The 13,718-nt window shown below is 48.7% G+C and overlaps 1 long non-coding RNA gene across 1 annotated transcript; it reads left to right on the forward strand.

Annotated features, from left to right (window-relative positions):
* The first annotated feature begins 2,670 nt into the window (after positions 1–2,670).
* LOC140708661 (uncharacterized) lies at positions 2,671–12,371 on the forward strand. The gene is made up of 4 exons (XR_012088825.1): positions 2,671–3,055; positions 5,105–5,249; positions 7,285–10,692; positions 10,944–12,371. It is a non-coding gene; the product is annotated as an uncharacterized lncRNA (long non-coding RNA).
* The last annotated feature ends 1,347 nt before the right edge of the window (positions 12,372–13,718 follow it).

Consider the following 13,718-nt stretch of genomic DNA (forward strand, 5'->3'; position numbering starts at 1 on the left):
AATATAAACAATTGTTTAAAGTAGTTGTGGTTTCTATGTGATAAATCCACAGGCACTCCTAACATTGCTGTGGCTTGTTGCTTACCCTCATACTGAAGGAAATGATAAATTTCAGTTAGAGGTTTGTGAAAATCAAGATGTAATGTTTTTTCCACTTCAGTTCATAGCTCCCTGAATTCTATCCAGGAAGCTATTGGGGCCCATGGACCTGACATTTAGACTGTGCCCTTGAGCCACACTCTAGAACTGCAGGCAGGTTTATGAAAATGGTGTGTTTTGGCTACAGGAATTCAACTTTTTTTTTTTTTTTCTCAAGAAATTAGGTCTCACTCTCTCAACCAGGCTGGAATGCCGTGGAACGCTCAAACGCTCCTCCTGACTCAGTCTCCCAAATAGCTAGGAATAGGGGGTCTCGCTATGTTCCCATGCCGGTCTCAAACTCCTGGCCTCAAGTGATTCTCTCGCCTCAGTCTCCCAAAGTGTTGGGATTATAGATATGAACCACCATGCCCAGCCCAGCAATTAAGCTTTAAGACTCTTTTCCATCAAAGGCGTAAATTTTTGTTTTTTTGAGACAGGGTCTTGCTCTGTCCCCCAGGCTGGAGTGCACTGCCAAAATCTCGGCTCACTGCAACCTCTACCTCCCAGGTGCAAATGATACTCCCACCTCAGCCTCCCAAAGTGCTGGGATTACAGGTGTGAACCACCGCTCCCGGCCAAAGGTGTAAAATGTTGAAATCTTAGTAAAGCTCCCAGTGAAGTTCAGCTGGAGTCCTCCATGAGCCCTGTGCATCCTTTGTAGAGGGCCTGGTGGAACAGGAACCAAATGGGAGCTAAAAAGGAGGGACACTGTGAAAAGAAATGGTGGTGGGTCATTGGGTTTGTGTCCGGGAGTTCAACCTCCTGGGAGGAGGCACTGGCTCAGGCTGTCCCTGAGGAAACTGTTTGGAGCAGCTAACTGTCAGAGGGGCTGCTAGGAATTCTTGCAATTAGCTGGGTGTGGTGGCTCGTGCCTGTAATTCCAGCACTTCAGGGGGCCGAGGAGGAAGGATAAATGGAGCCCAGGAGTTCAGGACCACCCTGGGCAACAGAGCAAGACACTGTCTCTACAAAAAACAAAAAACAAACAGAAAACTAGCCAGGAATGGTGGCATGTGCCTATAGTTCTAGCTAATTGGGAGGCTGAGGCAGGAGGATTTCTTGAGCCCAGGAGGTCAAGGCTGCAGTAAGCCGTGATTGCACCACTGCACTCCAGCCTGAGCAACAAAGCAAGACTTTGCCAAAAAAAAAAAAAAAAATTATTGAAATTAAACCCCTCTAGTTCTCATGGCTTATTCCTAGGATTTTATTTTGTTTTATTTTATTTCTTTATTTGTGACAGAGTTTAGCTCTTGTTGCCCAGGCTGGAGTGCAATGGTGCGATCTCGGCTCACCACAACCTCTGCCTCCCAGGTTCAAACGATTCTCCTGCCTCAGCCTCCCTAGTAGCTGGGATTACAGGCATGTGCCACCACACCCGGCTAATTTTGTATTTTTAGTAGAGACGGGGTTTCTCCATGTTGGTCAGGCTGCTCTCGAACTCCTGACCTCAGGGGATCCGCCCGCCTCGGCCTCCCAAAGTGCTGGGATTACAGGCATGAGACATGGTGCCCGACCTATTCCTAGGATTTTAAAGACTCCCCAGGGCTTGTCCTGTAACTAAGACTCTGAGAAGCTACTCTGAAGAACTCTGATGCTTTCCAGGTAAAAGAGTCAAGGAAGGGATCCATTTCAATGTGAGTGGCACATATATGGAAAATAGATTTGGCGACAGTACATCTTGGATTTTCTAGGATAGTCCTGACCTCAAAGATTCTGTGTCACTGTCAGATCATATTGTCCCAATGTGGGGTATGAGAACTACAGTAATTATATGTATGAATCAGGTTCATGTTTTGGAGATGGGGGAATATTTCTCACTATTTAATAACTTTTGCTAGGGTTTGAGAATTGCATTTGTTGGTCCGGAATCAAACAGAATTGCTTTTAGAGAGCCAGTTACTCTTTGGGTTAGAAAAAGCACCTTGATAAACGTCTTTGTTCATGGAAGGCCAGACCTCCTAAAAATGGAAAGTCTTAGATAAAAAACATGAAACTGCTCTTCAGAGTGGGCTGCAGGCTGCTTGGGGTTGTTTTGGGGACACAAGGAGAGGAAGGGAGCCCCAGCCACAGGCAGGGCCAGGGAACATCAGGTGAGGATACCCGAGCGGGGTCAGGAATGAGCAGCACACAACACATATGTGTTTTGAGATGTTACCCTCTTGGCAGGTTCTGCAGAGGATGGGGTTTGAAGCCGCCTAGAAGCTGCCCTCTGCCCCAGGATCCCTAACGAAATACCATTTGACTGTGGGAGGCTCAGGGGACACTAGGGGCCAATGGGCTAGATGATGTCAGCGATTGTGGCTCTCTCAGTGCCCCCCAGGAGGGTTCCTGGGACAGGCAGCAAAAGCTTCTGCCTGTCCTGGATGAAGATCTGGCAAGTCTTAGATAGCTCAAAGTGAGGCTATCCAACCCACTTGCCCCTCACCCACTTCTTCCTGAAACCCCAGCATAAGTGCCTCGTGGAGTTGTAAAATCTGCCTGTAGCAAGCCACTGGGAACTAACAAACACTGTGGTTCTGGGGACAAGTTCTTGGCTGGCTCCAGACACCATCTTGCTACACATTTCCAGGATGCTGAGTCATTTGTTTAGCAGGGACCAGTCTGATTCAGGCTTACTCTGTCAGCCTCATATATTACGTGACCCAGGAGGAACTAAAACTCCTGAAAACCTGCCAGGGCCCATCACGCCCCTCTGTTACCCTGAAACTTCAGGAAAAGTCAGGTCCACACCGCAGCTTGATTAGCAGTGCTTGTCGGGGGTGGGCGGAGCAGGAAGAACGCTGTGTCTAGGCTGGGGTTGGGGGATAGGAGGAGAATGTCAGCTGTAGGAGCCAAGGGGACTGGCAAGAAACTGTGCAACCACACAGGAAAAGCATCTGGATCCTCCCTTGAGCCACCCGACTTTATATTAAAGGTAAGGGTGACCTCGGAAGGCTGGGAGTTTTGGGGATTCACAGGCAGCCAACACTGGAGTAGGTCTCTGATCTCTTTTTAGCCTTGGTTAGGAGGATATTTGTTGGCTTAGTTTAATCTGAATCCTGCATGAGAGTTTTGCAAAGAGATGAAGACTTCCTTTGATCCTGTCTTCCTTGTGTGAGAGCTCAGCCACAAATAGAGTGTAGGGTCCTTTCGGTTTTCACCTCTAACAAATCTGACTTTGTTCTCTCCATTCGCAGCTTCCTGCACCAATCCCCCAGGTCCCAGATCTCCAGTTATATTTCAGGGGGTCTTCTATTTTTATCCTTTCCCCTTTGTTTTGTAGATAAGAGGAGGTTCAGGTGCATTTCTCTCCAACTGAGGACTTTGGAAATCTTGACAGACTTTGGAAATGTCACATGGCGTGGCAGGAGCAGCTGCTGTGCAAAAACAAATGAGCGTTCCCATCAGGATGTTTGCGATTTAATTCTAGCCTAGCTACCCACTGACCTCAGCCGTAGGGAGGTCATGGACTTTCTTGGAATTCATTTCTTCATCTGTAAAGTGAAGGAGTTGGTCTATAGGCTACTTTAGGCTCTTTGGATTGCAAGTGACAATAAAACAACTCAAACTAGCTTGAGCAAAATAAGATATGTTGCTGGGTGCTGTGGCTCACACCTGTAATCCCAGCACTTTGGGAGGGTGAGGAAGGAGGATTGCTTGAGCCCAGGAGTTCTAGGCCAGTCAGCAACATAGTGAGACCTCATCTCTACAAAAAAATTTAAAAATTAGCCAGGCTTGGTGGTATGTGTCTGTCATCCCAGCTACTGGGGAGGCTGAGGCAGGAGGTTCACTTGAGCCTGGAAGGTCGAGGCTGCAGTGAGCTGTGTTCACACCACTGCACTCCAGCCTAGGTGACAGAGAAAGACCCTGTCTGAAACAATGAAAATGAAGACAAAACAAAACAAAACAACACACACACACACCCCCAAATGAGGGATGTGTTAGCTTGTGGTTGCCAAGGAAGGGAGGAGTAGCCAGGCCATAGTAAGGCAACTGGATTTCAGAAACAAACAGAAACAGGCATCGCAAGGTTAACAGGACTTTCTCTCTGTCTCCTGTCTTTACTTTCCTTTGAATGTTGGCTTCATTTCTTCTCACTCAACTAGATTTTTTCACATAAGGGGCTAACATGGCCACCAGTGACCCCATCTCCATCTCACACTTTACTACCTGAGCAATCTAGGATTGGACAGGTTCCCTGAGCTCCAAATCGAAAATTCTCAGGGAAGAGCTCTGATTGGCCCAGATTGGATCAGTGCCCACCCCTGAACCAGTCAACTGTAGCCAGAGAAGCAGAATCACATTGTGTGGAAAGGAAATGGCTGCCCCCAGTTCCACAGTCATTATGTGAATGAGGGTGGGAGTGGGGGCAAATGGAGACAATTCCAAGAGAAGCCAGATGACTGGGCATGTGGCAAAAATGTGTGCATCATAACCTGTTCTGAATCTAATTGTTGATGAAAGTTCTGCTATTGCTGTGTCAAAACACAAAATTGTCTTCTTGAGTCTCCAAAGTGATCACAGCTCACTGCACTCTCGACCTCCTGGGCTCAAGTGATCCTTCTGCCTCAGCCTCCCGAGTAGCTGGGACTACAGGTGTGCGCCACAATGCCTAGCCAATTTTTGTATTTTTAGTACAGATGGGGTTTCACCATGTTAGCCAGGCTGGTCTCGAAATCCTGGCCTCAGGTAATCTGCCTGCCTCAACCTCCCAAAGTGCTGGGATTACAGGCGTGAGCCACTGCACCCAGCCCATAAACTGTGCTTTTTATTGGGTACTAGAAGCATATGAATAGCATAGCGTACACCTAATCTTGATCTAATGACCTTCGACAGTGTTAAAAGCTCTGGAACCTGGAGGCAGGAAACCAATTTTTCATACTTTTTATTTTGAAATCATTATAGATTCACAGGAAGTTGCAAAGATAGTACAAAGAGGTCCCAATTTTCTTTGCCAAATTTATCTCAAATTTTTTTTTTCCAGACAGGTCCTTGCTCTGTTGCCCAAGCTGCTGTGCAGTGGCATGATCATAGTTCACTGCAACCTCGAACTCCTGAGCTTCAGCGATCCTCCCACCTCAGCCTCCCAAGTAGTCCCATAGTCCCAGCCCGTGAGCTGGGACTACCAGGTATGTGCCACCATGCCTTGCTAATTTTTTTAGAGATGGGGTCTCACTATATTGCGTAGACTGGTCTTGAACTCCTAGGCTCAAGCAATCCTCCTGCTTCAGTCTCCCAAAGCACTGGGATTACAGGTGTGAGGCACTATCCTCCAAAGGTTACATCTCTTTTTTTTTTTTGAGACGGAGTTTCGCTCTTGTCCCCCAGGCTAGAATGCAGTGGTGTGATCTCAGCTCACTACAACCGCTGCCTCCTGGGTTTGAGCAATTCTCTTGCTTCACCCTCTAGAGTAGCTGGCACTACAGGTGTGTGCCACCACTCCTGGCTACTTTTTGTATTTTTAGTAGAGATGGAGTCTCACTATGTGGGCCAGGCTGGTCTGGAACTCCTGACCTCTGGTGGTCTGCCTACTTCAGCCTCCCAAAGTGCTGGGATTACAGGGGTAAGCCACTGTGTCTGGACCTCCAAAGGTTGCATCTTATGTAAAGTATCAAAGCCAGGAAAACTGACATGGGTATAACGTGTGTGCCTAGTTCTGTGTTGTTTTTATCACATGCAAATTTGTGTAACTACTACCACTTCAAGTAAAAGGCAGAACTGTTCTCTCATCAAACAGATCTCTCTGGTGAGACCTCTGTGTAGCCACACCCACTCTCTCCCTGTCAACAACTAATGGGTCTCCATCGCTATCATTTTGAGGAGGCTGAGTTTTAAATCAACTTCCGACCTTCTCAGCAGTGTGCCCTTGGATGAGTCACTTGTCCTTTTCTGGATGTTGATCTTCTCAGTTATAGTAAGACAAGGTTGGGTCACATCAACATTCCTCTTGAATTTCCACAGGCTGATAGGATCTGAAAATGCTACAGAGATTATGAGAAAGAAAATGGGGTTTTATGGTGAAATAAACTAGGGAAATGATGCTTTACATAAATACATAGTGCTTCTTTACCGTGAATTCTCAGCCCTTTAATATACTAAGGTGAACTGTGACTCTTCTAGTGTGGGAGTTGTATGCAGCATTTTCCAAATTTATCTGAACACAGATGCTCCCCTAACCCTTTAAAAAAACATATCCTCTAGAAAAAAAAAAAAAAAAATCACCTATAGCTAGTTTTTCAGGGAATGTGCTTACAGATATGCTTTTTCAGGTAACCTCTGAGGTCCTCCTGCCTCAGCAATCCCACCCAGATTAAAATGCCTAGAAATACATCCTCTCTCGTGGGTTAAATTATGTCTCTTCAGCCAAAACCTAAGAGTGTGACCTTATTTGAAATCAGGGTCTTTTCAGGTGTAATTAAGATAAGGATCTTGAGATGAGATCATTCTAGATTAGGGTGAAGTCTAAATCCAAGGAAGAGTGTCCTTATGCATAGACACAGAAAAAAATGATAGGCTGGGTGTGATGGCTTGCACCTGTAATCCCAGTGCTTCGGGAGGCTGAGGCAGGAAGATTGCTCAAGCCCAGGAGTTCCAGGCTGCAGTGAGCTATAATCACCCCACTGCACTCCAGGCTGGGTGACAGAGCAAGACCCTGTCTCTAAAAAAAGAAAGAAGGAAGGAAGGAGGGAAGGGGAGGGGAGGGGAAGGGAAGGGAAGGGGAGGGAAGGGAAGGGAAGGGGAGGGAAGGGAAGGGAAAGGAGGAGGGAGGGAGGAAAAAAAGAAAGAGAGAAAGAGAAAGAAAGAAAGAGAAAGAGAGAGAGAGAGGGAGGGAGGGAGGGAGGAAAGAAGGAAGGAAGGAAGGAAGGAAGGAAAGGAAAGGAAAGGAAGGAAGGAAGGGAGAGAGGAAGAGAGGGAGAGAGGAAGACAGGGAAGGCAGGCAGGGGAAGGAAGGAAGCAAGGAAGGAAGGAAGAAGGAAGGAAGGGAGGGAGGAAGGGAGGGAATGCTCTGTGCTGCAGAGGCAGAGTCTGGAGGGCAGCCACAAGCCAAGGGCCACCCAGGGTTGCCAGCAGCTGCCAAAAGATAGGCAAGGGCAACCCTAACCATGTTTGGATTTCAGACTTCTGGCCTCCAGAACTGAGATAATAACTTTCTTCTCTTTTCAGTCACCTACTCTGTGGTTCTTTGCTACAGCAGCCTGAGGAAACACAAAACCCTCTTTTCATACTCTTGGGGTATTTTATTTTTATTTATTTTTTGTAGAGATGGGGTTTCGCTTTGTTGCCCAGGCTAGTCTCGAACTTCTGGGCTCAAGCTACCCTCCCGCCTAGACCTCCCAAAGGGCTGGGATTACAGGCCTGAGCCACCGCGCCCCCACAAGGGGTTTTTATTTTTTAGGTTGCCGAGGCTGGAGTGCAGTGGCTGCTCACAAGTGCAGTCATGGTGTCCTGCAACCTTGAACTCCTGGGCTCCCTTGATCCTCCCGCTTCAGCCTGCAGAGTAGCTGGGACTACGGGTACATGCCACCGAACTCTGCAAAATTTTAGGGGGTTTTGAAGGGAGGAAGGGGTCTCTTTTAAGTTTCTCCAGCCCCCAATCTCCTTCCCTCCTCAGGCCTTTGCACATGCTGGCCCCTCTGGGAACCTGAACGGTGAAAATACAGCAGCCCTGTGAAGACTGGGAGGAGGAGGTTGGGAGGGAGGGAAGTTCTAAGCAGAAAAGCCATCAAAGGCCCTGGGCCAGGCCAAGATTTGGGATAGTCAAGTCCCAGAGAGAAGGCAACTGTGGCTGTGATACAGTGAGAAGGGAGAGAGAAGTAGGAGAAGATGCTGGAGGGCAAGGGAGGGGCCACACCGCCTAAGTCCTGCCAGCGACAGTCAGGGGTTTGAAGTTTATTCTAAGTGCAATGGGCAAATTTTTTCTTTTTCTTTTTTTTTGAAATAAGGTCTCGCTCTGTCACCCAGGCTGGAGTGCGGTGGTGGGATCACAGCTCACTGCAGCCTCAACCTCTTGATCTCTTAAGCAATCCTCCCACCTCAGTCTCCCCCTGCCCCAACTCCCCCCGACCCTGCCCTGCCATCGAATAGCTGGGACCACAGGCTCGCACCACCAGGAGTGAAGCCAAAAAATACAAAAATATTTTGTGTAGAGACGGGGGTTCTCTCTGTGTTGCCCAGGCTGGTCTTGAACTCCTGGGCTCAAGCGATCCTTCCTCCCACCATGGCCTCCTGAAGTGCTGGTGTTATAGGAGTGAGCCACTGCGCCTGGCCCATTGGAGGATTTTTTTTTTTTAGACAGTCTCGCTCTGTCACCCAGGCTGCAGTGCAGTGGCATGATCTCGGTTCACTGTAACCTCCACTTCATTGGAGGATTTTAAGCACAGGAATAACATGTCTTGTTTGCGCTTTAGGAAGATCTCCCTAAGTGCAGTGTGTGGGATAAACTGCAGGGGGCGAGATGGAGACAAGCCTGGAGGCAGAAATCAGGTAGAAGAAGGTCATTAGGATTGGCTGGGCTAGGGATGAAGGTGACTTGGTCGAGGTCTGTAACCGTGAAATGGTAATAAGTGGGCCTAGGTCTATTTTGGAGGCAGCACTGTCAGGATGATGGGGTGAGGGAAAGAGAAATCACAGTAACTTCTTAGTGTTTTAGCCTACACAACTGGGCGAATGGGGAGCACCATCTATTTATGGTGGGAGACCTTGGGAAGGACTGGGTTTGAGGGGGTGGTGGAGGGAAATTCGAGCCTGCTTTTGGCTGGGAGATGCTCATTAGGCATCCAAGAGGAGGTGTGAGGTAGTTAAATATGTGAGTCTGAGTCCTAAGGAGAAGTCTTGGCGGGAGATAAAGCCTTGAGATTCATCAGACCGGAGATGGTCTGTGAAGCCACAGATAGGGATGACAGCCACTACGGGAATGAACAAAGATGAAGACGGGAGACCCCAAGACAGACCTCCGGGGCAGCCATCACCGAGAGAGGGCAGAGGAGGAGCAGGGAAGTGAGGCTCCTGAGAAGGAGAAGGCCGTGTGGAGGAGGGAAACCAGGGGAAGTTGGAGTCAGAGACATTGGAAAAGCATGTAAGGAGGCCGTGGCCAAGCATGTCAAAAGCCACTGAGAGACAGGCCGGAGAAGGGACCTTTGGCCTCAGTGACATGTAGGTCACTGATGATCTGGACGAGAGTCATCTCCTGTAACGGTGGGGACAAAAGGCTGATTGGAGCAGCACAGAATGAAAGTGGGGAGGGGGGAGGTGGAACAGCAGATGCCAGAAGAGCTAGGGGCCTCCAGGGAGAGTTTCTAAAGGATGGAGGGCAGGGCATGTTACAAGCGGATGATAATGATCTGGGGAAGGGGAGAAAGGCTCTGCAGAGACAACTGTGGGGCCACGCCCTAAGGAGCAGGAGGGCTGGGGTCCTGTGCAGGCTGGAGGAGCGCGATACGGCAGGGGAAGGGAGCACGCGTGGATACTGGGCAGCAGGTGTGGGGCACAGATGTGAGGTATGCTGGTGTGGTTGCATCCCTTCTTTTCTCTGAAGTCTGTGGTGGCACTGCCAGGAGAAATTGAGGTTGGGGGTGTGGGAGATTTGAAATTAGTCATTTCAAGAGCGAGGAAGTGAAGCTGTGAAAGCTCATTGGAGGAGCCAAGGGCCCGCGTGAGACGCTTGGTTGTGATTTGGAAAATGAGTTTGGTCACACACGGGTGCTGGTTCTTGAGCCATAGTTGGATCCAACTGGAGTCTGGAGTTGCCCTGGGTGGGCAGTGAATGGGGGAAAAGGGGTAAAGGATGCAGGGCACTGACTGTAAGGATGGCTTAAGGACATGGTGATGGCGCTGCCAACAGGCAAAGATCGCTGGCTCGGAGGGCTGGGTGGGTTCAGAGAATTGCTGGCGTGGTGTGGTGGTAATACAGGACCTACCTGAACTGCCAGCGCAGGAGGTGATGTTCAGAGTGGGAGGCTGGAGGTGATCAGGACTGATGAGATAAGGTATGTCCACCTGAGAGTGTGGCCAAGGTAGAGTGGAGGAAAGCCTGCTGGTGTTAAGGAGCTTCTCTGCCTATTCTTACTTGGTCCTTCCCAACTTTGGTTTTGTTTTTTTTGTTTTTTTTTGTTTTTTGTTTTTTGTTTTTGTTTTTGTTTTTGAGACGGAGTCTCACTCTGTCGCCCAGGCTGGAGTACAGTGGCATGATCTCAGGTCACTGCAACCTCCGCCACCCAGGTTCAAGGGATTTTCGTGCCTTAGCTTCCCAAGTAGCTGGGATTACAGGTGCCCACCTGCAAACCCAGCGAATTTTTGTGTTTTTAGTAGAGAGGGTTTCACTATGTTGGCCAGGCTGGTCTCGAATTCCTGACCTCAAGTGATTCACCCGCCTCAGCCTCCCAAAGTGCTGGGATTAAAGCATGAGCGACTGTGCCAGGCCCCTTCCCAACTTTGGATTCAGAGCTACATCCTACCAGAGCCAGAAGGGGCCACCCTCTTCACTGTACAAATGGTCACACCAACGCCTGGAGATGTTGGATGCAGAAGGCGAAATGTCAGAAGCTGGAGTCTGCATCTCAGCTGGAGGGTGAGGTAAGATTCCTGCTGGTGTTTATCCCCCTCCTCACTTCCCTCAGCAGCAGCCCTTCTCCTCCCCTTCTGCATCCCTGGAGCAACTGCCTTAAGGCTCTCCCCCTTCAACATGCCCCCCACCCTACAGCCTTTCCTGCATTTCCCATTCCATTCCTCTGGGGAGTCCCTGCAGATAGAAATTCAAGTGCACAGCCACGAGGAACATCTCCTTGCTGTTAACTAGACTGTGTTTCTTTTTTTTTTTGAGACAGTCTCGCTGTGTCGCCCAGGCTGGAGTGCAGTGGCACAATCTCGGCTCACTGCAAGCTCCACCTCCCGGGTTCATGCCATCCTCCTGCCTCAGCCTCCTGAGTAACTGCGACTACGGGCACCTGACACCGCGCCCGCCTAATTTTTTGTATTTTTGGTAGAGACGGTTTCACTGTGGTCTCAATCTCCTGACCTTGTGATTTGCCCACCTCAGCCTCCCAAAGTGCTGGGATTACAGGCGTGAGCCACCGCGCCCGGCCTAGACTGTGTTTCTTTACAAATATCTGGTGGCAGATCTTATTCATTCATTCATTGATGCACTCATTTAATCTTCATTCATTCATTCCATCTTTCATTATTCACTAACTGGCTTTGAGTGACTAAACCAGCCATGAGGGATGAGTTCTCCGCCACTTGACACTGCTCATTCACCCAACCAACCAGCTCACTGTTTCTCTCATTCATTATTCACCTCATTGTGGGGAAAAGAGAGATCAGACTGTTACTGTGTCTATATAGAAAGAAGTAGACATAAGAGGCTCCATTTTGTTCTGTATTTGAGATGCTGTTAATCTGTGACCCTACCCCCAACTTTGTCCTTACAAGAGACATGTGCTGTGGTGACTCAAGGTTTAACGGATTTTGGGCTGTGCAGAATGTGCTTTGTTAAACAAGTGCCTGAAAACAGCCTGCTGGTTAAAAGTCATCACCATTCTCTTAATCTCAAGTACCCAGGGACACATACACTGCGGAAGGTCGCAGGGACCTCTGCCTAGGAAAGCTAGGTATTGTCCAAGGTTTCTCCCCATGTGATAGACTGAAATATGGCCTCATGGGAAGGGAAAGACCTAATCATCCCCCAGCCTGACACCCGTGAAGGGTCGGTGCTGAGGAGGACTAGTATTAAGAGGAAAGGCCTCTTGGCAGTTGAGATAGAGAAAAGCATCTGTCTCCTGCCCGTCCCTGGGCAATGGAACATCTCATGTAAAACCCGATTGTGTGTTCTGTTTACTGAGAAAGGACAAAACCGCCTTAGGGCTGAAGGCAGGACGTGCTAGCGGCAATGCTGCTCTTTGTGCGCTAAAAAGGTTTATGGAGATGTTTGCATATGCATATCAAGGCACAGCACTTTTCCTTAAACTTATTCATGTCAGAGATCTTTATTCATGTGTCTTACTGCTGACCTTCTCCCTATGAGGATCCTATTATCCTGCCACTTCCCTTTTTCTAAGATGGTGAAGATAATGATCAATAAATACTGAGGAAACTCAGAGACCGGTGCCGGCGCGGGTCCTCTGTATGCCGAGCGCCGGTCCCCTGGGCCCACTTTTTCTTTCTCTATACTTTGTCTCTGTGTCTCATTTCTTTTCTCAAGTCTCTTGTTCCACCTAACGAGAAACGCCCACAGGTGTGGAGGGGCAGACCACCCCTTCACCTCATAAATCCTGTGTAGGTCTGAGACCTGGGCTTCACGCATGTCTGGCAGGCGTCCAGGCTTTCCCATCATGTATCTATCCCCCGGGTCACATCCATGTCAGGTGGGTACCACAGTCTAAAGTCCTTGTATTCTCTTCCACATACCAGGGCTGATAATTTATCAGCTGCCATTGATCAAAGTTCACAAGGTGAATTTTCATAAACTTCTAAAGCTGCCTACAGTTTCCAGTAAACAAATCTCTTTAAATTTACGAAAGCAATGCTTGCTGATTGTAAAAAACACACGGTGCCAAAGCATAGAAAGGAAGAAGCCCCGCTTGCAATTCGCTACCTACATCCCACTCCTGGGGCCAACAACTATTGGAAGTGTGGTGAGTGATTGCTTTATATCCTTCTAGATCTTATCTACATATTTGCAAAGAAAAAATATACATATATAAAATAAAATATGTATGGGTTATATCCTTACAAACTGAGATCATAGGCAGTTCCGCAACTTGCCTTTTCTCTGTAACAATAAGTGATGGATGCTTTGCAGGGTTGGTGCTACAGAGCCTATTTATTCTTTTAAAAGGCTGCATAGGGAGCTCTGGTGGCACAATGGGTTAGTGCCTGGTACTTATATTGAGCTCTTTTGTATGAGCACTTCTGGAGGCTCATTTCTAGAAGTGGAATTGCCAGGTCACGTGCAGTGCCAGGTATAGTGCTTCCTAGATAGCAGGATCTTTATAAACATCTGTGGCATGATTGCATGGTGCCAGATGGCCCTCTAGAAAGGTGACACCATTTCCACTCCCACCAAGGATGACCAGAGCCACAGAGGTTTCCATTTCTGTCACCAGGTCACAGCAACACTAGGTTTCAGGAGGGCCACTTTCCCTCGGGCCACTCTGCTACTCCTTAGGAGGAGTTAAAGGCCCTGTGATGAAAGGAAGACAACGTCTGGGCCGAGTAACTTCTCCTCCAGGTCTGCCAAGCCCATTTCTCAACATCCTCCTGCTATCACGGTGAGGGTAACATCAGCTCCAGGACTTCTCTCATTGGAACCAGCCACATCTACACCAAGAACCCACATGTTTTCTGCCACCCCGACCAATCCCTGAAAGTAACGGGAAACTTCCACTTACGCTTGGGCTCATTCTCCTACAGCCAACCCTGGCACTATCTTGTCAGTAACTGCTGCACTCCTTCTAGGGCCCTATCTCCACTGGGAACCCACACCCGGACAGTCCCTGTTCCTGACATCTTTGGGGCTGCCTGTGCCATGAAACTGCCCCCAACTCTGCCACCTGCCTGCGTACTGATGCCCCCAGGATGGGCATTATTGGGAGGGCACTAAA

Source organism: Chlorocebus sabaeus, chromosome 16 (assembly GCF_047675955.1).
Source record: "Chlorocebus sabaeus isolate Y175 chromosome 16, mChlSab1.0.hap1, whole genome shotgun sequence".
Lineage (NCBI taxonomy): Eukaryota > Metazoa > Chordata > Mammalia > Primates > Cercopithecidae > Chlorocebus > Chlorocebus sabaeus.